This window comes from Lissotriton helveticus, chromosome 8 (assembly GCF_964261635.1).
Source record: "Lissotriton helveticus chromosome 8, aLisHel1.1, whole genome shotgun sequence".
NCBI classification, from domain to species: domain Eukaryota; kingdom Metazoa; phylum Chordata; class Amphibia; order Caudata; family Salamandridae; genus Lissotriton; species Lissotriton helveticus.
The window spans coordinates 572,221,141-572,248,679 of record NC_136069.1 but is presented as its reverse complement, the minus strand read 5'-3'; positions in this window follow the sequence as shown (position 1 = coordinate 572,248,679).

Sequence of the window (27,539 nt, the reverse complement as noted above, 5' to 3'; positions counted from 1 at the left end):
AGCAATCACTCAACACGGTTAATTTAAACAATCAATAATAGTAAGCAAGATTGATAATAAATAACAACAGATAACAATACATTTCAAATTTCTAATACGTTCCTACTTGTAGAGTCTCATGTGCTGCAAAAATGGGTTTCTGCTATCAATGCCTAGTTTGGAACTTGACAGATTTCTTCATGATAGCAAGAGATGCATCCTTAGTTGGGTTTAATTGGAGACCATATCAGCAAACACATGGGCAACTGAGCATATATTTTGGAGCCCAAACAATTGTGATGGATTAGGGCTTATGATCATTGCAATATTTTGTCCGGTGTGCTGTGTTCATTTGATCATGTTCTAAACACATCACCAATACAACTCTGAAAAACACCATTAAGAAACAATACCAAATATAAACACCTTCATTATGATATCGGGCAGAATCACTTTCACCCAACACTGCATCAGTCAGGAGACCGACCAACAACCGTCCGGCGTTCCCGACCGACTAATTTGGATGCGACCGAGCACTGTTGCATTCCTACATTTTACTATGTAAGCATGCATTCCGACCATAAACTAGCCATAGTGCATGCTCCCGTAGTAAACTCGGAGGTGCAGTTCATCCCTGAACCCCGTGTCAGGCCCCTCAACTTTTCCATGTCTGACAATCCGGCATGGAAACCCTGTTTGAAACCATCATTGATTACTTGCCACATTCCAACTAGTGGACGGGCTCCAAGCCCATTGGAAGCCAGCTGGAATGACCAGTCGGGCTCCTTCCCCACCACCTCCATCAAAATGAGTTGGTTGGTTAGGAATCCGACCAGCACATTATGATGAGGTTCAGAAGTCTGCAACCGACGGTCGGAGCCTTCCAAACTGCATCATAATCGGCCCCAAAGTGTCTTACCATCTCTTGTAAACAGGCATGCTTGAAAGCACAATTTGAGTATTTCAGTTAGGTATTTTGTTCATAATAAAACTACATTGATACCAACTTATGATCAAGTTATGTTTACTAGGAGAATAGTTTTACATGGTACTCTAATTTGACATTACATCCCAAATGGATAGCTGGAACAAAGAAGGTCTGAAATCTGATTTAATTACTTGAGAAATAGTGGTTAATGAAATACATACAGGTGCTTGTGTTATTGCTGCTCATGTTAATATACAACCAGAGCTTGATTTAGCCTTTGCATGTTGAGGAGAAACATGATCTCCTGCAAATATTTTCAGAATGCAACATGCAAAAACTCACATACATTTCCCCCCATTTTTTCTTAGCTACTTCAACAATGTTTAACATATATATCCAGCCAAAACTTACTCTTGGTATGATTAGAACAAATTATTTTAGACAGAAAAAATTGAATAATATAAACGTGCCTGTTGCTTAGAAGGATTAAGGTACCTCCTTTCTAAATGGCAATATGAATTTAAATCTTGATCTTTGTGACCAGATTCTGTGAGACCGAAACTTGAATAGCTTACAAAACAAGGTTTCATTGTACTTCAATCCAAGTACTCCTCAAGACCAACAGGAAGAAGTTAACTGCACAGATGTGTTTTACAATCCTGACTCTACCTCTTGTAATCTGTGTTCTCCTGTGAATGACTATAAACGTGTATGCTCTTAGACTATTTATTTATGTTTTACAATGTCTATGCTGTTTCTGTTAACAAATGTTTAACACCCTGAGGTATTTCAAAGTGTCATGGAAGTGTGTAGCTTATTGGCATACAGCACTATGATGGAAGGCTACAGCATGGAAGGCTGGCAACAGTTAAAAATTGTCAATGGAATGCTCTTTTTTCTCTCAGAGTAAAACATATTCAAATAGCTATTTAAGAAGCTAAATTATTCAATAGAAGGGCCGACTCAAGTTGAAAGAGTTTTCTGTTCTTTATAATCTGCAAAGGTTACTCCCTTGTGGGATTGATAAAGTTAAATCATGTTGAGTCTACGGATAAGAGACATGAGGTTATGTGTGGTTGCATCAATGATGCCTCCATGTTGCTTCAAAAGTGCAAAAGAAGGCTGGCCCAAAGCCTGGGTCTAAAAGTAAAGAATAAACTTCTTTCCTTAGAATAACTTTTTTATTCTTTCAAAAACATGTCAATTTTCAATGGAAATTCATTTTGTTTCACTTTTTTGATCACGCACAAATGCTACACAGCTGCATTAACATTTTAGTAAGATATTTCAAAATGTTGCAGTGTATCCAGAGTCATAAAACTTGCAGTGGCATTTTTGTCAAAGGCACCTGTCCCTTTTCATGTTAAATCGCATCCTCTATTATGGTGAATCTCGCAAAAGTATAGCTAAACGGCTCACTTCAATAAAATACTATCTAAGATTGCACCCTAAACAAAATAGAGATCAGCATTCTTCATGGAAATTGATAGATAGTCATGTCAACAACAGATTTTGCACTTATGTTTTCAAAGATTGTTCCATTGAAAAATTGTAATCCACAACACATTGACATTGCCATTTTTAACTCCTTCGGTGGAGCTGTGCTCATGACTAGCTGGGCTCGTCATAAGGCTGGGCTCCGACCACGCGCAATCGATTCCCCGCCTGTGCGGGAGAATTAATCAGTGGACGGAGTTTTGACGAGCCCAGCTCGTCATGAGCACAGCTCCACTGTGACTCATGACGAGCACCACAGCACCGTGCTCATCCCCCCCACCGTGGGGAAATTACCCCCACAGCGAAGGGGTTAAAGACTGTCATTCCTAAGAATAATTCAAAGCTTTATCTTTGTATATAGATATCTTGCAAGTGTTGTCATTTGAAAATGAGTAAATTAAATTGTACACACGCTTTGTTTAAAAAACATACTTTAATATTTAGATCGGAGGCCTGCAAATAGCTATTACTAGCACAGATTCATGCGGTATTGTGTACACTGTTTCAAAAACACAGAGGCAATCACAAAAAGGTTGAGAGATGCAAAAATATACATACACATGTATGATATCAGTGAGACGAAAACTAAATGCAGTAAATCAATGTAGGAATAGACATTTAAGGATGTATGATTTCTTCAAGTGTTAATATTAAATGGCAACGTGCCTTGAAGACTACATAATAAATAATGTAATTAATCTATTTGCATTGCCTAGATTTAGTTGACCTTTGGTACTGGCTGTAATTAGTGTACCCTTTCTGTACAGTGTTACAACAGCTAGCCCTTGAGCAAGCAACCATGGTGACTAGAATCCCCACGTTGTCAACAGCAAAGACCTCCCTAATAAATGGCATTCATATGCCAGGATAATTAGCCTTGTGTTACCGTTTCATACCCATTTCAAACAGCCACCACAGAGACCCAACCATCTGTTCTATAGCCAAACCATCATTAGCAAATAAACGAGCATATAAACATCTGCATTAACACTGTTTTAACATTCTGATGCCCTTGTTTTTACATGTGAACACTTTTAAAAAAATGTTTTGTTATTGACAGGAAAATAGACTGAATCTAATAACATGTTGCCGAAATATGAACATACATATTAAACTATCACAACACAATATTGAGAAGAACATTTTCTTAGTCCATGCCAAAAAGTCAAGTAGGGGAAATATAGAATCTCACTGATGTTCTGTCCTATTTAAATGTGTGGAGTTCTCCACCCAACACCAATTCTTTTCAGTTGTTAAGTTACTATTAAATCACAGTTTCGTGAATACCGAAAAATGTAAACATATACATACATGTTTAAGTTTACCTTTATGAATCAGGCTCTCAGTTATATATGTCTTCTGCATACGTGGACTCTACACTGTTTGTGATAGAGGTGTACGTTTTTGGTACTACAAAAAGGGCTCTGTAAGAACAAACTTGTGAGTGATGTTGAAGGCCTGTACAACCAAAACAGGGGGAGTTTAATATGCTTTGTTGCTTGGTTCCAGTTACCACTTTATTTAGAGAACTATTGCTCCACTGGCACATTTTCTTAATACAGAACAGGCTCTGTGCTAAGCTACTGCCAGGAGACTGTAGATGAGGACAAACAGGAAGATGGTCAACATTTTGGGTGGAGTAGTGTGGCTCACTGGTTAGAGGCGGCAGGCCTGAGAGCAGAAGTCAGCCTGGGACCAGGGTTCAATTCCCGACGCGGCAGGGTCGTGGACCTTGGTCAGCGGACTCGATAATTCTCGCTTCGGTGCTTACTCTAATCAGGGGTTCCACTCGGCAACTCTGGGCATTAGCTTGCCTAATCTCCACAACGGCCCCACCAATTCCGCGGATGCCTGGCTCCACCTTGGGGACTCCCAGCCAGGGACCATCCCACAGGGAAAGCCAGGACGGGTTCCCCAGAGTTATGCAGCGCCGGGACGCCCCGTTGCTGGGGCAGCTGTGCGCTTTACAAGTATACTACATTTACATTTACATTTACTCCCCAGTGGAGTTCATTGCAAAAGAGGGAAAGAAAGTGAGAAATTCTATGTGGTACCCTGAAAAACAAAATATGGTGGACCTTTACAAATGCATATGTGTCGAGCTACTCACAAACATTGCATGTGCACTTTGCCAAGTTGGAAAATTGCACTTGTAAAGAGCAGGGTTACAGCCTTTCCAAAGTTACAAATAGTTAAGCACATGCCTGCATTTTTGGGGTATTTACAAGTAGGAGATTCTCCATTTAGAAATGTTATCTGCCTGGAGAAAAACGTGAAAGACTATTTTTACAAATGTCCACCTTACAGTGCAATACATTGCATTATGCATCATGCATAGCTATTTAAAATGAACTCTAATAGAACTAAGGGATTGGAGAATGTTTTATGGTCACATGAAGCAAAGCATATTTCTATAATTTGGATATTATACAAACTGCATAGTATTGAACTCTTTGTATGTTAAAACGAGCATACACAGGAAGAACTAATTGGAGACTATTGTAGTAGTCAATTCTATAACTTATACAAGAAGCTACCAACCAGAGAGGGACCATTGGTAAGTGTTGGACTTGGCCCTTTTTGCAGGGTCATCCCTGAACTTTTAGCCTTTCTCCTGTATTTATTCTGACCTGTTGCTGCCTGTTTTATGACTCTGGGCACTTTACCACTGCTGATCAGTGGTAAAGTGCATATGCTCTCTATGTTAAATTGATGTATGGATTAGTGACTCCATGATTGGCTTGTTTGGTTTACTTGTCAGACCCTAGTACAGTGCCCTGCATGTGCCCAGTGCTTGTAAATCAAATGCGGCTGGTGGGCTTGCAGCACTGGTTGTGCCACCCACCGAAGCAGCCTGTATAGTGTGTCTCAGGACCACCATTGCAGAACCTGTGTGCAGTCAACTGCCATGTTGACTGGGCAAGTGCACCCACTTGCCAGTCCCTAAACCTTCCCTTTTCTGCATACTAGTCACCCCTATGGTAGGCCCAAGGTTAGGTGCATTGTAGGTAAAAGGTAGGACATGCCCTGATGTTTGTGGCATGTCCTGATAGTGAATTACAGCCATTTATGTTTTTCACTATTGCAAGGCTCCCTATTCCCCATAGGCCAGAATGGGCCGTTTGATTATAACATCTTATAATCCTAACTGACTCAGGGAACTAGGTAGAAATTCAGGTTTAGTATGCCTGAACTCAGAATGATAAAATACATCTTTTAATGGTTTGTTTTAACATTCTGTGTTTGAAAATACCAATTTCAGAAAGTAGGTATTTTTCTACCTAACTGTTCAAGCCTGCCTCTGCTAGGTTGTGTATTTCTTGTCTGGAGTTTGCATGACAGGGGCTGGGGGATTCCAGGAGACAAGGTGAGTCAGCACAAGGCTGAGTAGAGCTATGTGCATGTAGATGGGTGGGAGGAGTTGCACCTAGGACCAGACAAGGGCTGTGCCTGCCTTCCACAATGCTGGCTCCACCTCCGGTGGTGCGTCTGATGTCACTGACCCACACTGTCAAAGGAAAGAAAGAGTCTTGTCAACAAAGTGCTCCAGGACTGACCAGAACTGGTTTGGACTAGGTACAGACACTCTCTGCCTTCAGAGAACAAAGAGAATAGTAGTATAAATATTGGGGCCCTCTCTTTGAAGTTCTTTTGAAGTGCCTGCTGTTGTGCTGGGCCTTCTGAGGGACTGCGTGTTGCAAGGAGTTGAAAGCGCAACTCACGAAGAAGAAGCGTGACGCCACCACAGCCCCTGTCGTTGCATCACTGAAGAAGGGTGTTAACGCTGCTGCTGTTGCTTTGCCTCGCAGAAGTGCCTCGCATCGCCGGAGAAGAATGTCGCCATCGCAGCAGACACCGTCGCATCATCGGAGAAGCGTGTCACCGCCACAGCCGCTGTCATCGCATCACTGAAGAAGGGTGTCGCCGCTGCCACTGTCATATCTGGATTACTGTATTTGTTCACAAATGCTTTACACACTGCCTCTGAGATAAGCCTGCCTGCTCATGCCAAACTACAAAGGGGGTGAGCAGGGGCTATTTTAGGAGTAGACCGCCTTACCTGACTAGACACTAGGTTGCCTATTTGGTCAAAGGTACCTACCTCTGCCAACTAGAGACTCTCAAATCTAACAGTAAGAAAGGCAGAATCCTCTTTATGAAGCAGATTCTTCTTTATTAAGCACAGTTAGAAGAAAGATGCCTTCACCACTACCTTGGTCTAGTCATTATGGGAAAGATCTTGACCTGAAACACTCCCAAGAACTTCACCTTGGAGCAGATTATAGTTCAACAACATATATGAACAAAGTACAACAGTAAAGGGTGGAATGCTTGTTGATGTCTATGGCTGTACCAATGGCTCTCGGCTTCAGTTGCATCCCTGGGAAGGGTACAGTACAAAGACGGAGCACTACTGTGCAGGACATCTATGGTAAGTAAATGTGCTGGGTGTATGTATGCCTGGGAGGAATACATTACATGAGAGATTGAGTGCTGGAGAGTGTGAGTGTAGATACAGTCCCTTGCTTACTTTACCACTGGATTCAGCTAGCCTGGCTGATAAGGACTGTTAGCCCGAAACCAGTCCCAGGATGTTTGTTTCCAGTCCAGGGAAGATATGGCTTGGCAGTTCGGGCTGGACTCTTCCCATGAGGCACAGGGTCAAGACTGATTTGCTTATAGCTGTGTCTGAACTGGGGTGGCAAAGTGAGCTAAAGAAGGATGATGGATTCAACCCAGATCGGTGACTAGGGGTGAGTGTCTGAAAAGTTTCAGCGCTCTGTCCATCATCTCCATGTTTTTGCTTGGTTCACCCTAAGTTGGCAGGGTGTGCCCAGACGTGGATCCCTTGCTCACTTTACCAGTGAATTCAAGCTAGCCTGGCTGATGAGGGCTATTAGCCCGAAACCGGTCCCAGGATGCTTGTTTCCAGTCCGGGGAAGACATAACTTGGCAGTTCAGGCTGGATTGTTCCCAGGAGGCACAGGGTTAAGACTGATTTGCTTATAGTTATGCCTGAACAGGGGTGGCAAAGTGAGCTAAAGAACGATGATGGATTCAATCCAGATCTGTGACTGGGAGTGAGTGTTTGAAATGTTTCATCGCTCCATCTATAATCTCCTTGTATTTGATAGATACAGCATATGCCAGATGTACGTGTGCTTGTATGAAGTACAATACATGAAGGGTGAAGAGATGCACATTCTACACATAGTGAGTGTGTGTGCTGGCAGTGCGTTTGGTCTGAAGTAATACACTGTAGTTAAAGATAGAAAAGCTTCAGTGCTGACTAGATGTCTTTGTACATAGTGTGATTTATGGCCGCCATTGTAGAGACAAAACAAAGTTATTATCTATTTGAGAAAAATGCCCTCTAGCTTGATATAAGATCCTATTTACACTAGTGCTATGAGCACTGCTTTACATGTCTGCACCTAATATTCATGTGACACCCCTGGACCAAGGATTGGAAAGTTAATCATGTTATTCATTCCTTCCAAATATTCGAAAACAAGAGTTTTGCTTGTAGTCTTCATGACTTAGTCATCAATGTTTTTCCTATCATATTGACCATGATGAATGATTGACATTCATCACTTAGATTCTTGTAGGTGCTTAATACATTTTCAACTAAAAGGAAATATGTTCATAGCATTACACTTGTGGTGGCTTGTCAAAAGTGTACTTAGGAGTCTGACTTGCATGATCCAGGTGTATATCTGTAAATGTAAAAACAGACTTGTTAAAAATGCCTTCTGCAACTAAACAAGTGAAGCAGTTAGTCAAAGATCAATTATGCAATCACATAAACTGTCCTTCAAACATGGCCTTTTGCTCCTGTGTCGTGTTCATTATTTTAATCCTAAAGGTTCTTTTATATAGTGCTCAAGAGTGCTTTAAAATGTCCCCTTATCAGTGCACACATGATGTTGTTTCTAAGCTACACATGTAAAAGATTATCTATATGAACACTCATGATTCAGTTGGTTAGATGAGTACCCTAAAGCCTTACCACTAGGTGAAGTAGCTGCTAGCCTCACATCCTCTTGCAGCCTTGTGTGACTGCATAAATGTTGGCACACTTGATCCCTTCTCTAAAGTTTCAATAGCAGTTGCAGTGATAAAAAGGAACCCCTACGAGATGGTATCTGAAGCACACATTTGACCATTTTCCACATGTTTATTTCTTTAAATAAATGTTATAGCACAAATGCAGTACAGATTATAATATATCATACAAATGGCATCATGTAGTTGTCTGTATCAAATTCACTTCAAGCTTGCATAAGGTTACTGTTAGAAACTGGGTTTTTGTTTGGCACATGTATGCACCCTAATCAAGGATGAACCACAATCCTAGTCAGGGTAAGCCAGATACCCACCATAAAGTAATCTGTGTTCACCCCCTGGTAACTGGTAACTTGGTATGGAGCATGCAGGCTTAACCTTACGAGGCAATGTGTAAAGTATTTATGGAACACTCAAACAGTAACACAGTGAAAACTATTAAAAAATAGCTTATAAGACGAAAACAGCAAAAATCCAATAGGAATGAATTTTTAAAAGAATAAATAAAACTGTAGTGCTTAAAAGCTTAAAGTGACAAACAGAGATATATGGTTCAAAAGATCAGGCTGACTGTGATGGAGTGTGGGTCAGATACAGAGACTAATCTTGGCCTACTGAAAAGTGCCTTAGATGCGTCTGTAACGGAATTGAGATGCGAGAAGCAACAAAGCAATGTATTGGCATCAAACCATTGGTTCAAATGCCAAACCACTGAGTTGAAGATGATGCATCGGAGCCGAGCTGCACAAAGTCAGAGATGCATCAGAAGCTGGTCACAATGTGCTGACCAGTTGGCAGTGCAAGGTCCATGGTCTGTGCAGCAATGGAGATGCGTCGAGGGAGATACGTTGGTTCGGATACATGCAATGTCACTGGTACATGGATTATAGCAGTTGCAGCACTTTATACCTGCTTCCAATGGCCCAGGAATGGATTGGCACCACTTGGCAGGACTTGCAGAAAGCAACGTCCAGCTGCTGCTGCAGGGTGCTAAAAAGTCTGTGACGTCTCTAAGACTTAGAATGGGGCAAGCCAGTATGCCCTTGGAGTAAATCTGGGTTCAAGTGACATGGGTCCAGTGCTTCCTCAGCAGAGAAGAGGATAGCAGGCAGCAGGGCAGAAAAACAGTTCTTCCAGAGCAGCAGTCCAGCAGAGTGGGAGTCCTTGTAGCAGCACAGCAGTCCTTCCTCCTGGCAGAGTTCTACACAGGTCAAGTAGTAGCTGAAGTGGTTGGGTCAGAAGTCCAGTTCTTATATCCAGTTGTAGCTTTGAAGAGGGGGAAATATCAAAGAAAGGTTTAGAAGTGTACAGAGGTCTTCCCTCTACAGTCCTGGCTCCAGACTCACTACAGTGAGGTATGCAGCCCTTTGTGTAGGGACAGGATACAGCCTATTCTGGTGTAAGTGTCATCTCCTGCCTCTCATCCTGCCCAGAATGACTCATCAGGCTGTGGATGACCCATCAGTCAAACCCAAGCTCCCATTATATGTGGCTGTCTAGAGGGAATACATAAGGTCCAGCTGTCACTCAGCCCAGCCAGTGATCAGAGACAGGAAGCAGAAACCAAATGGCTAAAGTCAGGAAAATGCCTAACTTTCTGAAAGTGGCATTTACATAATAGTAACAAAAAACCCAACCTTACCATTAAATATGAGTTACCATTGCCATTCCATATGTACTTAACTTAACAACTCCACCATCTCTCAATTAGGAATTATACTTTTTTGAAAGTAACAAAGAATCACCAATGTTAACCTTTGCAAGTGGTAGACCTATTAGTAGTGAAAAACAAATGTGACAGTTTTTCACAACCAGGACATGTACAACTTAAAAGCACATCCTCCCTTTTGGTTACCTAGCACTCTGCCCTACGGGATACCAAGGGCCCACCTTAGGGGTGACATATGTAATAAAAGAGACGTTTGAAGCTTAGCAAGGGCTTTTAAATGGCAAGTTGAAATGGCAGTGTAAACTGCACAAACAGGCTCTGCAGTGGCAGGCCTGAGACATGCAGAGTCAAGGCTACTTGAGTGGGTGGCACAAGCAGTTCTGAAGGCCCACATTTAATGTACATGTTCTGGGCACACACAGTGCACTGTACTAGGGACTTATGAGTAAATTAAAGGTGTCAATTCTGGATACATCAATGTAACCATGTTTAGGGGACAGAGCACACACACTACGGCACTGGTTAGCAGTGGTAAAGTGCTCAGAATCCTAAGCCAACAACAAAGAGGTCATAAAAAGAGGAACAACAAGGCAAATAGTTTGAGGTGACCCTTCAGAGAGGGTCATTTTTCAAGTTACATACCTTAATTTTGCATTTTATACCTATTATGAATAATTAGTACATTTTGTGTTTTTTTTCTTTTGTTCAAGGAGGCCTACTTTTGGGAGGAGAAAGGAGTTTCTTAACTTTGTAAACATCTCTGCCTAGCCAGCTATGTCTTCCATTAAATTGTCGTCTCTCTTTGAGACCTTCATATGCTATTCATCTTTTACAGCCCATTCAATTCTGACTTTCTTTCATAGCTCATATTTTGGTGGGGTGGGGTTTATCCACTAGATTGCTATGTGCTTTTTGCTAGGGCTGTTCCAAAGGATGCTAACCTCACTTTCATTTCGTACTTTTTCTTTGTGAGGACTATCTCTAGTAAACAGTGTTTGATATATTTTTAAGGCAGTGTCCCTATTGCTACATGTGGTTGTTCTACTGAATATTGATCCCCAGAATATTGTGGTACAATAATATCGGGGACAGAATACCAAGGGACAAAATATTGATAGATAAATGCATATAAGGAAGTATAGATTTGCTTTTGTTTACTCCTCCTATATGTTCCTTGAAGAGAAATATATGAACTACGGTCAACAGGTTAATTATCCTATGCGTTCTTTGTACATAAACTCGTTCAAACCTTTAAGCACTATTTAGATCATATACCATCTTTCTTAACCAAGATCTTGTTTCTGCAATTCTGTCTCAACACTCTGCCCATAAGACATTTACTCATAAATGGGGCAAAGAACAAGGAACTATGGTTTGCCCATTGTGTGGCCATGGCAATAGGAAACGAATCACACCTACTGTTCTATTGATCTCAGTATCTAACTTCCCCAGGTAAGTGAATTCAACCTTTATCCAAAGAAATGGGAATAAACCGATACCAGGCAGCTTTTAGAATTTTGAAAAAAGATACTTCTTTTAAAATTGTTCTGGTAGTACGTAAATTTTTGGAAGCTGCTTGGTTTAAACAAAATAGAATTCTGAAAATGACTGCCTAATTCACTCATTCAAAATTTGCTAAGAACCAGAACAATTTAAAAGACGAAAAAGATATTGGCTTTTGGGATCGTAAGGGCCCTTACGATGCCAAAAGCCAATTTGTTTTCGTCTCAGGGACATCCTAACGATTTTGGGGGTCCTGGGCCAAACGTATTTTGGGGTGCCTGTTCAGAAAAGCTCTGAATTTAGGATCCAATTTCAGCTCCTTCATTTCCTTTGTGGCCAGGTCACTGACAGTGCACAGGCACACATCCAAATTCTGAATCTGTTTACATTTACTATTCAGGGATAGTGATGAGTGTTTTAAATACTGTAACACGCCAGCGGCTCACTAATATTACTGCAAATAGCCTCTGTGACACCCTCCCTTTTCTCATATGCAAGGTCCTGTTTTGATCTTAAAGAGGCTTTTTTTAAAGATGTTACAAGAAACACAAACATATTTCTCTGCAAAATTCCTGTAATATACTCTTACACATCGCCCACATTAAAAATCAATTAAAGGCAAATTAGATTTAAAACAATCAGTTTACAATTATTCAAGAACATGATAAGGTCAAGACTGTGCAGAACAGGGCGGGCACTATTAGGGGCCCCCATGAATGGCTCTAGCCTTTAACCGAGGTCCACTTTGCCCATGCCTTAGAACGTCTCTGACTTATCTTAACCAATATTTTTCAACTATGCCTTTCCCCATTGTTTATTCAATCAGAATGCTTAAACTATATTAAAAATTTCGAAAAGAAAACCCATCAGAAACTCTTTACATGACATGTTTGGAGATTTATTTAGAAACTATTTCGATATACATAAACTTTCAGAATGTAATCAGCCATTACTAGGAAAGATAGGGTAGCAGTTATGAATAATGCCATTTGAAGCTTTACTTAACATCTCTCTGCCTGGATGTATTTATGTGAATGTTAAAAAACAAGTATTTGTGTATCTTTGAATCAATAACTGTTCTATTTGGAACACGTTATAATACAAAGGAACGCTTGTTTATGTAATAAGCAATGTCACTTGATCGGAGGCAAGTGTACCATGAAATAATTTACTTTTTCTGCCAGGGCACCTGTGGCAAGATAGGAAGAGTAATGTATGCAAGCAGTGTGGTGGTATGTGAACTCGTCCACATGAAGACAATGTTCTTAAAATAGAAAGGTCTGCAGAACGGATGACTGGATGACCTTCCTCAGTCATCTCACCAGTTGGATGTCAGTTCAGGAAAATAGAAAAGCGTGAAAGCACACCATAGCAATCCACAAATGCCACTTTGTTTTAATAAACATTAGACAGTCTTCTAATGTGAAAAGCTATAAAAAAAAAGGTCCAGCTGTGGTAAGTGGTGGCTCTCAGAAAAGCCTCTCTGCAGTATTATCCCCTAGTGCCTTCATAAACACAAGTGAAAGAAGGATTAAATTAATTAGGGTACTTTACAGCAAATAAGTGCTACTGTCTAAAGCTTATATCTGCAGTTGGCATATTTTATCTGACCAGTTTATTATAATAAAGTGAATGGCCGTGTTCATAACCACAAGCAAGTGAATGACCAGATGCATATCTACAAGTAAAGCCACCCTGTTTGGCTTTTCATGGCTTTGTAGATATGGAGCGAGGCAAAGCCGAGCAAATCTCTTATTTGCCTCTCACTGTGTCAGGTAGGCGTGCCATGAGTCTTGCAGTGGGTGTTCCCACGCAACGCCCATAAGCTGTGACACATTTCTAGATTTACAACATGGCGTAAATCTGGGAATGCGTTAAAACTGTGCCCCTCCACAGCGGTGGCATAACGAGGAGAAATAACAATATTTCTCCTAGTTTGTTTCATTCTCTATGGGCAATGCAAAAAGCCGCCCAAAGACAATTCTTTCTAAATGAGGCCCAAAACCTTTTTGTAATAATAGAGGCCCTGAGTTACAAAACGTTATCCATTTGTAAGTTACACTTAGTTACACTAATGACTGTAAAAGTTGACTTTAATTTTACCAGTCCATAACATTGAGTCACAAATTTAGAATGTGTGTATTTTATGACTGTAAATACAAAGATGGTGGATTTACAGTTTTTATGAGTGTAGATGGCAGTGTCAGAACAGGGAGTTTTTTAGTTTTTGGATGTGTGCCAAGAAGGGGACCATTTCGAATACTTTGTGGCTGTACAATACCAGTAACATACACTTGTGAGTATGTCCCAAGTGCTAGTTTATTCTTACACTTTTAAGTGTGTGTGTGAGTATAGATGTCACTCTATATGTTATCACTTTATCACCGTCATTGAGTACATTGTAACATAGCTGGTAGTGTATTCATATGCAGAATGAAATGCTGGGACCATTCTAAGTAAATATGTTTCTGCCTTGGGAAATCTCTGTAATTGGCATTCATGATCTTAGGTCTCCCTTTGACTTTGTCATTAGGTCAAAGCTTCGGTCTCACTGTTATAGATGTGGATTCCAACATCATTGATTCCTAAAGTCATTTACACTTTACTTTTAATGCTAAATCCACATATGGTCATAGGGGTGTGTGACCAGTGAGAATTTACTCTAGTTATTGGTGTCCAGCAAGAATGAATGCTGACCTGTCTTCCCTTTACTCTTTATATCAATGAACTGCAACATCATCTGGGAAGAGCAACCACAAAAAAGATAAGCAGCACATTTTTGTCTGTATTACTGCACCCTAACGATGTAGCCATCCTGTTTGAAACCACCAAAGGTCTCAAAACATTGGTTGACTGATCAGTGGTATGCATGGACAATCCTAGTTTGGTCATAAATTTATCTAAAACACATATCACGACTATGGGCCCAAAAACTGCAGAACCAGAAGTTTCTCCATTAAAGGTCAAGTTCCGAACTGAGTCTCTGCTTTCCCTTATCTGGCTGTGTCATTGATAAGTACAACTTGATGGATGCATCTTTTACAGTCTTTGAGCTCAAGTTCATTCATTCATTGTGGAATGATTTTTAGTGGTGGGTGCATAATGAAGATCTACTGTTGAAGACTGTTGGATCTGGCCCTCTCTGCAGGGTCACATCTAAACCTTTTGCCTTAACCCCTCCTGTTTTGCTGAATTCGTTTTTATTGGCTTTAAGACTTTACCACTGCTAATCAGTGCTAAAGTGCATGTTCTCTATCTTGTAAGCATGGTAAAATTGGCTTACATCCAATTTGCACATTTAATTGACTTGTAAGTCTCTAATAAAATGGTGCTACATGTACCCAGGGTCTGTAAATTAAATGCTACTGCAGCACTTATTGTGCCACCCGCTTAAGTAGCCTTAATAAACATGTCTCAGGTCTGCCATTGCAACCCACATACAATTTAAACTGCCATTTTATCCTGGCTAAATAAAAGCTTTGTCAGGTCTACCATCACCCCCTTTTTAATACATATATGTCACCCCTAGGATAGACACTAAAGATCCCAAAGGTTGGATTGCAGTGTATTTAAAAAGTTGGGCACATACTTTAAGTTTTACATATCTTGATGGATTAACATTGGGTTACCGTATTACATATAATAATTGATACATTTTGATTGCTTTGATTGGGAACAGATAGAAATGTCATGTTTACCCTCAAATGGATTATAATTTAAATACCTCTTTAATGGTAAAGTCAGATTTTAAGTCCCAATTCAGAAAATGCTACTTTAGGAAAGTAGGCATTTGTTGTCCTAACCATTTGGTGCCTGCAGCCTGTTTCCCTGGTCACATGGCTAGATGTAGTTGGCAGATGGCCTTTGTATATGTATTCCTCCCAGACAGTATCACAATAGAGGGTCTGAAAGGTGGCAGGATGGGCCATCTGGACTGGATGATGTGGGGCGGAGCTGTCACCTTTCACATTTGCACTTCAAAGACACTGTCTCAGCTCACACACAGATAACTTCACTCTAGCCTATTGTAACTACAGACAGACTGAGACAAGGGTAGGGAGGCAGGAAATTCCGAACACCTTTGTGTGGGACTTCAGAAGCTTCTCCCGTATCAAAGCTAGCACCAGTTATAAAAGTAGCACCCTCAGACCCACTCTTATGTAAATCCCTGGACCTGTGGATACTACAGAAGATGACCGCCCTGCTACCAGAGGACTACCCTGCAACCTGCGGCCTGCCCAGCTGTCTGAGAGAGAAAACTGGACATGCTCCCTTCATCCAAAGCTGACTGACTCCAGGAGTCAGCTGACTGACCTCCTGTTCTGAGCTACAGGGACACACCAAGTTCTAGACACCTCCATGCAACTTCCCAAATGACTTGCTGTATGGACCTGCAACCGAACCTGCCTGTGCCTTGCTGTCCTCTTGCTGGAGTGAGTTCCTGATCCTCGAGTGGTGCCTTCCCAGGTCTTGGCCCTTGGCTGGCATCAGATAGAGCTTCTCCTGGTCTAACTGAAGATTCCACCAAATCTGGTGTGAAGCAACACGAAGCCCGAACAAGCCATGTCACACTGCTGCAAGCGTCATCAGAACTGATGCTGAGTGACACGAAGCCCCAAAAAGTCTCATTGCACAACTACCAGCCTCATCGTACTTGACACTTTTTTGACACAAAGACCCTGCAAATCTTCACAGCACAGCTCATCAGAACCGATGTGGAGTGAAGCAAAGTCCTGCAAAGCCTCGCTGTCTAGCTTCATCGGAACCCACACCGGATGACGGAGTGCCTTGCAAGCAACATTGCGCACAAAGGACAAAAGGAACAAACCTCAGTGAGCCAAACTTGGTCCTGTGTCTGGCCTGTGCTCCATTGCAGTCAGCCTGTACTTGTGACTTTTTCCTAGTCCAGTGTGACCAAATGCCCTCAGTTGACACTTTGTATTTTTTAGTGCTACTTTGCTCTCAAATCTTTAAAATTGCATATCTCCAGTTCTACTGACTGGATTTTTGTTGTTGTTTAGGTGACAAAGATTATACTGCATTTTACTCTATTTCTCTAAATTGGTGTGGGATTGTTCTTGTGTTGTGATTTCCTTGTATTACTGTTTAAGTGTTGCATAAATACTCCACACATTGCCTCTAAGTTAAGCGTTCTTCCTTTTGTGCCAGGCTATCACAGGGTTAAGCAAAGGTTTATTTAGTGGCTGATTGTGGTTCACCCTGACAATGATTGTGGCTGTTTTTAGAAAAGGGCTCACCCCTCCTCCCCACCGACCCATCAACCCAATTTCTCACAATGACTGTGTACGATGAATTTGGTTTTGAATCATTGTGCTATTTAATGATGCCTCTTGATATGTTTTGTTTTGCAATGTGATATACTTCTTTTAGCAATGTGACTGCCTGACAGACTGACTAATTATTGGGCACTGAACATTAGGATGATAAAAGCAATAAAAACATAGAAGCAATACACATGAAAAGACATAAAACAGAAAAAAAGAAAAACATCTAATTTTATTGTAAATCAAGGCTGTTGCACTGTGTATAACCAAGCAAGCTAAGGAACTAAGAAGCAGGAATTGGCAAACTCAAAGCAAGGGTCTAGGAGTACCAGTAAAACAAAAAAAAGCATGGCACGTCCTATTTAAAAAGCTAAATAATTACTCAGCTATGTAGATATATTGTGAAAAGCTGGTCAAACCAATAGAACCAAGGTTAGGTCCAACTGTTATTGATGTCATGATAGGGGACATTGTGCCACTGAAAACACATCTAAAACTGTTCTTGAAAAAAGAAAACATAAATTGACATCTAAGACATTTTGAGAGTAAGGATTTTCAGTTTTTTTTGCTGTTCTTGTGGTGGCTAATATACAGGACCTTTTGATACTGTGAATGTAGGATGTATATTCACAGATACATTTTGAAATTTGGCAAGTTTTCGAATACTGTATAGTGTTTTTTATTGAATGCCATTGGCCAAAGTAAAAGGAAAAGCTGCTTCTTGTCCATTTTGTCTACTGGAATGTAGTAAAATGCAGGACAGCAAGACAGACTTCCAAAGGACTGATACCGGTACAACATTTTACTAACTGTAGAAAGAGGGACGCAATGTCAGATGTAATGGTGCTTGAATAAAGTTTTCTGGCCATAACACAATCATTTATTTTCTCTGCCATTAAAGAAGACTTACTTTTGAAAAAGCCAAATCAAACATTTGAACTTATGAATTGTCAGTAATTTGAAAGGAAATTATACCAGAGTAATGATGTAAAATTATTACTGCATACTTCAATGCAAGGATTTTTTCTAACTGAGATGAAGTCATATTTTTTACTCCCCTGTAGTGTTGTGTGAGTTTGTAATGATGGAACTCTTGCGGTTCCTGATGGACTCTGTAGAACTGTGACATAAGCATCAGAGCATAGTGAAGTGAATGCAGGTTTAGAATGCTGAGTTTGCATTAAACGCTGAAGAATAAAGACATAATATACTAAGCTCCATGTGTGGCGTAGTCATTGGCGAGTACCCGGGCTTGGGGAGGATGGTACAAGTGGCGATAACATAGGAGATAAGTAACATGAAGATTGACCGTGCTATCCTAGAGAGTTTGCTGTGGTCTAGCAAAGTGTGTGTGCGTGCTTCATGTGCATCAATTGACATTTGGTGTATGTGTAGTCAAAGCACCACCCCAGTTCTGTGTAAAGCATTCGAAGATAACAAAAGCTTCACTAAGAAGTCTACCCATCATTGGCCGAGAACTTGCTGGGAAGGCCTCAAAGAGAAGTACTACATAACTCAAAGCTGTTCATCATATGGAGTGATTGCACCATAAGCAGATGCAACCAGGTTTTGAAAGAACAGCAAAGTGCATGATGATGCTATGAACAGAAGTGCTGTGAAGCAGAGAAGCACCAGGTGTCAGACAGCACAAAGAGATGCCTAAAGGCAAAGGGATACAAGAATTGGTCATCTGCTTACCAGTAATAAAGAGAGTCATCATGACACAGAGCTGGAGGGAGTGACCCTAGAGCATGGGTACTCACAAACTTTACGCCGGGGCCACAAATACAGTCTGGTTTGTGGCCGAGGGCCACACTTATGGGCCATCCAGTGGGGGCAGGGTTAGGTGGGACAGGTCGGTGGGGTTGGGGCTAATAGAGTAAAAAAAATCACCACCTTTTCATAACATTACTCGACAGTGCTGTATTTCAAAAGCAGATGTAACTATAAAGCTACAAGGAGTAGGCAGGAGGTTTGGTTAAGTCGGTACTGTAGCGTAATGCTGCATGTAGTCACTTGCATTGGTTCTTCTCTTCTCTGCGCCTACTTTGACTTTAATGCATTCAGAATTATTAATTGCACCATGGTGGGAAATGGGCAAAATGCTCATGCACACTCACATGCACACACACAAGCATGAACAGAGACACACACTTTCATAGATATGCATTTCTGTATACGCACTCACACACTTACAAACACACAGTATTTGAGGCAGTTCAAGTTCTTTTTTTTTACATTTGACTCCCAATGCTAGGGGCTGCAACACCCCTCCTATGCATTTTAAGATCCATACATTTGATAATAGCGTGGGTAGCAGGCGCGCAACGTGAAAAGGGCTTCAGCCCCCCCAACGTGTGTCTCAACATGAACTGGTGCTCGAGCTGCTGTGGGCTCCACTGGGCAGTGTCTGCAGTCTTATCTCCGGCACGCCCGAGTTGCTCACAGGTCTTTCAAGACCATTTGCATATTCACATTCCTTTTTAAACTGGTTACTGAGGCTTTGTGTTTTTTTCTGGTTCCAGTCCCGCCTGGGACCTCCGCTCTACCATATATTTGTATTTTAACTTTACTGCTGTAGTGTGCGAATGCATTTCATGAAAAGGAATATAAAGCTGGGTTGCCAAAAGAAAAAAGCCTGCCATGTGTTTAAAGAGTCTGCAAAGACCTGGTCGTGACACTAAAAAGGGTTATAAATAAAAAGTATGTATTCATTTGTAATGCGACTTTTCTGTCTTTGTTCCCTTTAATTATCAATCAGGGATCATTCAAGCAGCCGTAGAACACAATTAAAAGTGCTTTCTGTATATATTTGCTGTTCGAAGTATGCACAGATAAGGGCTGGAATATATCTTTAGGTGACTGCTTATTTATGTAGGTCTGGGACATCAAAATTATAAGCTGGCAACCCTAACCACAGGACTGGAAGTTTGTTGCAGGGCCAGCACAATTTATTTATTTCTTCCACCTTCGATCCTTGATCAATGCAATAATAGCATAGTTTACCTATATCTTAAACCCTACGCCGCATTCAATAACATGCTGAGTAACTTCAAGTGTCTGGGAATGCACTTTGCATTCAGACAAAGGTCCACGGGCCACCTAGGAAGGTCTGCTGGGCCGCTGGTGGCCCGCGGGCCATACTATGTGTACCACAGCCCTAGAGGAAGCATCAGAAGGCACACCATCATCAGAACAACTCTAAAAGTCTCCAAAGTTTAGAAAACTGAGAGTGATGATCTGAATCATGACATTTTGCTTTTCCAGTGGAGACCAAAAAAGTGGTCACGTTTCCTGTCACTATCCAAGTTGATCCAGAGGCCAGCACATCACAAGACCTCAGAGATGGATTAACTAAACAAGATCACCAAGCAGCATTGAAAAGAACTCTACTCTCCATATACATAAGTTCCACCAATTGTTACAATGCTGCTGCCTTCTTGAAATCACCACAGCCCTTCAAAACTGCCAAAAAGCTGAATATTGGTGACAGTTGGACTTCCTGGATAGAGACTTTTGATAATTTCATTGATGCAATAGGAGATTCAAATAACAAGAACATTTTCAAGTACCTTAAATTTTCTTGCTGGTGAAGGTGTAAAAGAAGTCATAAAGAACATGCAGCAAGTTAAAAAATCACATATAGTCAAATCAAAGAAGCTTTGAATCTCAAGTTCAGTCCAATACCGAATGTAGATTACGAAAGGTACATCTTCAGTCAGAAATGACGGAAAGCTGGTGAGACCATTGATGAATTTGTCATGAGACCTGATACGCTCATTAAACACTGTAAGTTCAATTAATTTAATAATGAGGAAGCTATATGTCTCAGAGTGATTGATGGATGCTTGACAGACTCATTCAGATGATGAATGCTTAGAGAAAATCTTAGTCTGCAGCAAGTTCTCCTGGCTGCCAGAGCTGAAAAGCTGAAGGTGGGTCAGAGCACAAGGCAGAGGGTTGCAGAATGATTTCTCCACAGAAAATAAAGTTGTGCTTCAGGTGTGGATTTTTGTTTTCTCATGAAGGTAAATGCCACACCATTGGACAAATCTGCAAAGGCTGTGAATAGGAAAACCATTTTGTAATGCTTTGCAAGTTGAAGACAAAATGGCAGCCTAGATTTTCCAGAAGCGAAGTGAGACGCACACATATAAGGCCAAGCGGCCACACCAGCTGAGGCAGATCAGCACCAAACTATCAGTGTGCCTTTAAGAAAATTGACGAAAAAGAATGTTGCTTTTCTTTGGTTGCATGAATGCCAGAAAATGGCCAGAAAATCAAACAACCTATTGAGAACACTAATTAAATGGCATACTTTGATCCAAATTTCCATACTGTGGTTATTGTTGACGCTAGCCCTGTCAGGTTAGGTGCCACCCTTGCACAGCACAGTAGACACCCAAATGCTCAAAGACATATTGTTGCATATGCAAGTTGAGGTTTGTCCCAAACTGGATGTGCTATTCACAACCTGAGAAAGCTTAGCCGTGGTGGTGTGTGTATTCTAGTATGGGAAGCCCTTCACGCTTGTCACAGATCATTAAGCATTGTTGAATATCTTTGGCAATCCAAATGCAAAAATGCCTCCTTGCATGGAACGTTGGGGTCTGCCATTGCAAGAATACAACTACACCATTGTGCAGCATCCAGGAAAAGATCTGAACTCTACTTCTCACACGTGACTCCATGGTGCCCTGGTATCCATTCTAAGCTGGCTGAAGCCTACATACATTTCATAGTGAAAACAAGCATCCTAGCTGCCATTTCGTTTGAACAATTTGTCCCTGCCACAAGTCAAGAAAGTGACATAATAAAAATGAAATTAAATATTACACAACAGTCTTGGTACCCACACCTCGACCTTATACCAGTGAGAGTGAATATCAACAGTTTTAGAATGAATTGTCCATTCCTCAGGCAGGTATTATTCGGGAATTGTTATTCTGGAGGGTCTGCAACTAAAGATAATTGAAGTGGCCCATAAAGCACATTGTGGAATTGTTACCACCAAACCAGCTCTCCGAAACCGAGTCTGGTTTCCACAGCTTGATTAGAGAGTTGAAAAATGCCTGTCATCGAAAACCACTCAGCACACCGTAAAGATTTCAGAGTTGGCAACGCGTGCATGGAAAGAATTTCCATTGACTTCTTTAGTCGTCTTGACAATAGACATCCGCTGATGGTGATTGTTGACCAATGCTACAGTTTTCCAGTCTTAGAAGATCTTGCATCCATCACTCAAGATAGAGTTATAGAGAGATCAGACAGCATCTTCTCAACATGGGGTGTTCCTGTGATCTTGAAATCTGACAACGGCCCACCTTTCAACAGTCGAGAACTCAGAGACTTTCTCAGTCATCTTAATGTCAAGCATCAGAAGGGCAAACTACTTTGGTCCCTGGCCAATGGCCTTGTTGAACTTTTCATAGGTATCCTTAAGAAAGCTGTCCTGCGTGCTGTACTAGAAAAGCTCGGCCTTAAGACTGTCTTAAATTTGACTCTTCGAGCTCACCATTCAAACCCCTCTCTCAATCGCAGGTAAAAGCCCTGCAACCTTGATTTTCGGGAGAGCCATGACGGCCAAGTTACCTAAATGGATCAACAGAAGATCAAATACTGGGTAGAAACCTGCATGAAAGAGTTGGAGCATAAGTGGAAAATGAAGGCCTTCGCTGACAAGCATTGACACGCATAAGACATTATGTTCTCTAGAGGAAATCGAGTGCTTGTTCATCAGCACACAAAACGAATGTCTGGTGCTCCATTCGATGCTGAACCATTTTATATTGTGACGAGCAAAGGACACATGGTGATTGCCCAATGTCCTGGGTAGTCCATTACTCAAGATTCATCACATTTCTGAAATGTAGCTCATCGCTCGTCGGGCACTGATGTCAATTTAGAGAATGGGTCTGAAAGGACACATGAAGACACCCTGTCTGCTGCTATTTCTACATCCCAAATGCTGGTCATGGACACTTCTACTGCCTGTCCCCAGTTTCTGAAGACATGGTCGGGATGTATGATTGAATTGCCACAAAAGCTCATTGAAGAGCTATAGTTGTGTATATATTTGTAAAGAATTTAATTCGTTTTTTTAACAGAGAGGGAGATGTACTGTCTGGTAAGTTTGTAATGACAGAACCTTTTTGGCTCCTGATGGTCATTGCTGAGCTCCTGAGCTAGGGAGGACACTGCAGCCCCAGCCTCTCAGCCTCTGTATTGTGGTAACATTGGCTCCTTGTATGAGCAAACATGTAGCCACAGTTAGCTGTCACCTACCCTTACAGGGCAGGGAACTTTTCTTAATCGGGAGAAATCACATCGCCCACAAATTTCTTACATGCAGTGAAAGTGATAGTTCATGCTGAGAGTGTGCTTTTCACAGAATGCTTAACCTTTTCATCTGTCAATAAAATATTACAGCTGTTGCAACTTTACTCTGCTAAACTGTTTCTATTTCGGGTATGATTTTGTATGTTTAGAAGACATATTTGCTCTTGTATTCTTTTATAGTTCGATTGTTTCTCCTGTGAAGCATGCATTTATATTTTATCTGACTGCACTCTAGCCGAACATCAATTGTAATTCTGATTGGTAGAAGCCTAGCTTGGTTTACAAATTCTCTGCAGGTGTATCATGGGAACGTGATTTAAATCTGTTTTTTGTATTTATTTTTGAGTTTTGTTTACTGATTATGGTTTAGTTTCAATGTCTACTTTTTTCTTATACAGATGTCTCTACTGTGTACCTTCATGTCTTTGGTTACCATAACTGCATCAATTCAGCTGCATTCTACAGACAATGCAAAACGATCCACGCACCACAAACTTGAATTATGAGGCTTGAAGTTGAGCTATGTAGCATATGTTGTAGGCTAGTAGCATTTCGACATAGATATGGCTGTGTCTTGTCATCTTTCATTGAACACATATTCTACTGTGTAACATTAGATTGCTCTTTTCTGGTGATATAAGTATAACAAAAAATACCCTGGTCCCTAGTAACAATACTTTAGTTGCAAAGAACCAAATAGCAAACAAAATGCTGTGATATCCATTTGTAGTGTTACTGTGTGTTTATGTACAAATGCTTTACAAATGCTTTACACATTGATTCTGGGATAGGCCTGACTGCTCATGCCAAGCTACCAAGGGGGTGAGCAGGGGTTATCTTAACTGTGTTATCCCCTTACCCTAACTAGAAGTAAGGGTCCCTACTTGGACAGGGTGCAAGCCACTGCCAGCTAGAAACCACCATTTTTAACAATTACAACTTATCACTTGAGTGTATCACCGCTTAACAGAGGACCAAACATCTTTATTTTGCACCAATATTCACTACACTACACTGCTGTGTGTCAGGAATTGTTTTATACACTCATTTGAATACATTGTATTCACCATTTGGTTCTTTACATCTAAAGTATTGATACTAGGGACCAGTGTGTTTTTTGATATAGTAATTTACCCCAGGTCACCAGTGATCTTTGGGTTTCCTTTGTTGAGATATTGTTACCTGCTGGTTGTAAGCAATGGATGAATGGGTGTCTGACTCAAAATAAATCAACTGCCTCTGTAACTCTCAAAAATGTTCTGAGAGCTATATAAACTGCAATAGAAAATCAAGACAATGATTGGTAATATTTTCTTTTGATTATTATCGCTTATTCATCTCCCCTAAATTCCTCCCCCGGCTAGAACTTATAGAATTATAAGAATTACTTTATAAAAGATAATCAAATATAGTACTTTTTGAGGAGGAAAAGATTTTAGTTACAGTCGGTGCAGAACTAGGTTATTTGTCAACCAATGGGCACAGTCGGATATACTACTATTTATTAAAAGAGAATGATCTCTAAAACTTAAGGAAATTTGATGCGTGGTCTGCATCCCAACTTATTTACGGAAACTAGTGGATACCACCTCCCTAAGAAGATACATATTCAGAACTTAAAGAACCACAAAATGTGCATGATGGGTCCTGTATCCTGAGGATGAATGAAAAGACAGAACTTAACATTTTGAATCCTCCCAATAGAGATGCTATCTTCAAACTAGATTTAGACAAGGAAATAAAGTGGAAAGATACATTTCCAGTCATTCAGATTAACCAAAACATATTGTTGTAATAATTAATGACCAGAAGAATACATTTTATGTCATTTTCGATTTCTCACTTCCAAAATCATTTTGTTCCTGGTAAGGCAATAGGAGAGCTAATTCCACACTGTGGAGTTTGTCCCAATTTGTTCTGCCCTTATGAACCAATCATGGCTTGAGAATTATTTGCCATAACAACATACTTGTTGAACTTTTATTTAATGGAATGTTTATTTGATTGTACATGTAACTTCTGAACACTGTTATGTAACTAAAACAACATACGGAATCCTTTCAATAGTGTGCAGATGTAAAGTATCACTGTGAAGTCTGAAGATCAAGTGAGTTCAATAGATACAATTTGCTGCACAATATACCATGTACATATGTCCCCAATGTAACAGCAAGAGGGTGTTTGGCTTTTCAAGATGAGTGACCCCCCGATGAAGGGTACATGATGCCCTCCCTGATTGGATCCGTTTTGGAACATAGGAATTGTTCCAAAGGAATTTTCCGCATGCATGCTGCGCAATGTAAACACAAAATGCATATTCGTGGATGGTTTCTATTGGAAAAAACAACCTTTGGAGGAGAGCCTAGCATTCCTGTAATGTGATAAAGATTATCTCCAAGAACCTGTACTGGAGTTCTGTTTGGAGGAGGGCTTTCTGTACACTGTTATTTATTTTTCAGGACCTCTTTTAGCATTTTCATAATATCAAAGGCATTGGTTCCTTTCAACCAGGGTTGCCCATTGAGGTAAAAAGGAGGGAATCTTCTGGAGACTGTCACCTGACTGCCAAGCTACCAGTGGGAGTACTGATAAAAAAAGATCCTTGTCAAGTGAGAGTGATCAGACTGCAAGCTAAGACTTATTCCAATAGCTAATGAGACTTGCTTTAGGTGGTTCCTAGAACAAGGCAGGATTCCCTAGGAGCCCCTCTTTTCACCATCATCCTATAAAACAATATAGCTATTGCATTGCAAAATTTAGCAAAAGGAACAATCATCTGTGGCTTCCAGTATAAGCACTGAGCTTCTCCATGAATCCATACTCCAGGCCATAGTAGCCAGATCAGAGAACCTGTTTCCTCCTGTTACCTGTATTATTTTCAGATGAAAGGAGACACATCAGGTAGGCACGGGACTGAATCTCAATGAAACACTGACCTCCTTCCAAATCACATCCAGAGTGACTGCTAAATGCTTAGCTCTCCACACAAGAAGGTTTGCTGCAATCTGACCAAGGGCTTCTTTTGAAGTTGGGAGGTAACCACTTTCTCAACAAATCAGAATATTTTACATTAGAATCCAGATCTAAATGAGGCACTAATGTACAGACATGGCACACTTTGACTCAGCAGCAATGATTTTTCTGCTCCACTGTAGAGCACTTTACTAGGTAAGCCTGTATAAAATCTGAAAAATTGCTTTGAAGGCAAGATTCCTTTCAATGTTTGGGTCTGTGATAACTGATTACTTAGACTATATTTCATAATATTTTATCTCAAAAACCTTTCTGAGTTATCTCTATTCTCCCTTTTTTCATATTTTCTCCTTTGGCTTTTCAAGTATTGTTAATCATTTTAGCAGTATGAACACTGATTATATGTTTCTTAACTGTTTGAATTGATTGCAGGTTTATTTAACTTTCAAATTCTATATCTTCTGGAGGAAGCCTTGTGCATTATTGCTATCAAAGAGACAACACTTCTTTTTGCAAGAGCATATTGTTTTTGGATAGGTCTGAATCGATACATGACATTCTCCCCACTGAGGGTCACAAAAACTCAGGCAAAAGGAGCCAAAAAAAAACTCAATCATGGATGACCAAATAATTAACAATCTGTTGATGTCCATTTGACCTTCTCAATGACAGAGCCAGAGAGCATATTCATACTCCTTACGAACTGCATATTCCACACCCACACAAGAATGGGTTGAAAGTTACTTGCTGTCTCCCTCATGACTCATCAGATTGCAGTGGCCCCTTACTTGATTGCATGCTGGCCTTGGTTTATTGTCTAGGTCTCAGAGGATTCCCGCTAATAACTTTGTCACAGTCAGTAGGCCTACACCAGCTATTGCAACTATGATATGAATCTTCCATGTTTTTTATATTTTTAATTCATAGTAATTCGTCATTCAATTCATATATTAAGATTGCTGTTAAGTGTAGTGGGTATCATCATAAGAAGTCTGCACATTTATTTCCATTCCTGAAGCAAAACTGTTTTGTATAGGTTTCAACCTACATAGAACAATTATGGGTGTAAACTAACCCTCTTCAAAATTGTGAAGTTAAGCAACCTGGTAATTAAGGAAATAGTCATGTTTTACAAAAAACAATACAAGTCTGGGTTGGCACTGAATATATTGACCTGTAGAGCATTCATTTTTGTATCTAAAATACACAACATTTCAGATTCCAAGGCCCAATTGTCTGTGTCTCTTTGCCCTGTAATCTGAAAGCATGTTTTGTACTAAACATTACTCCTTATAAA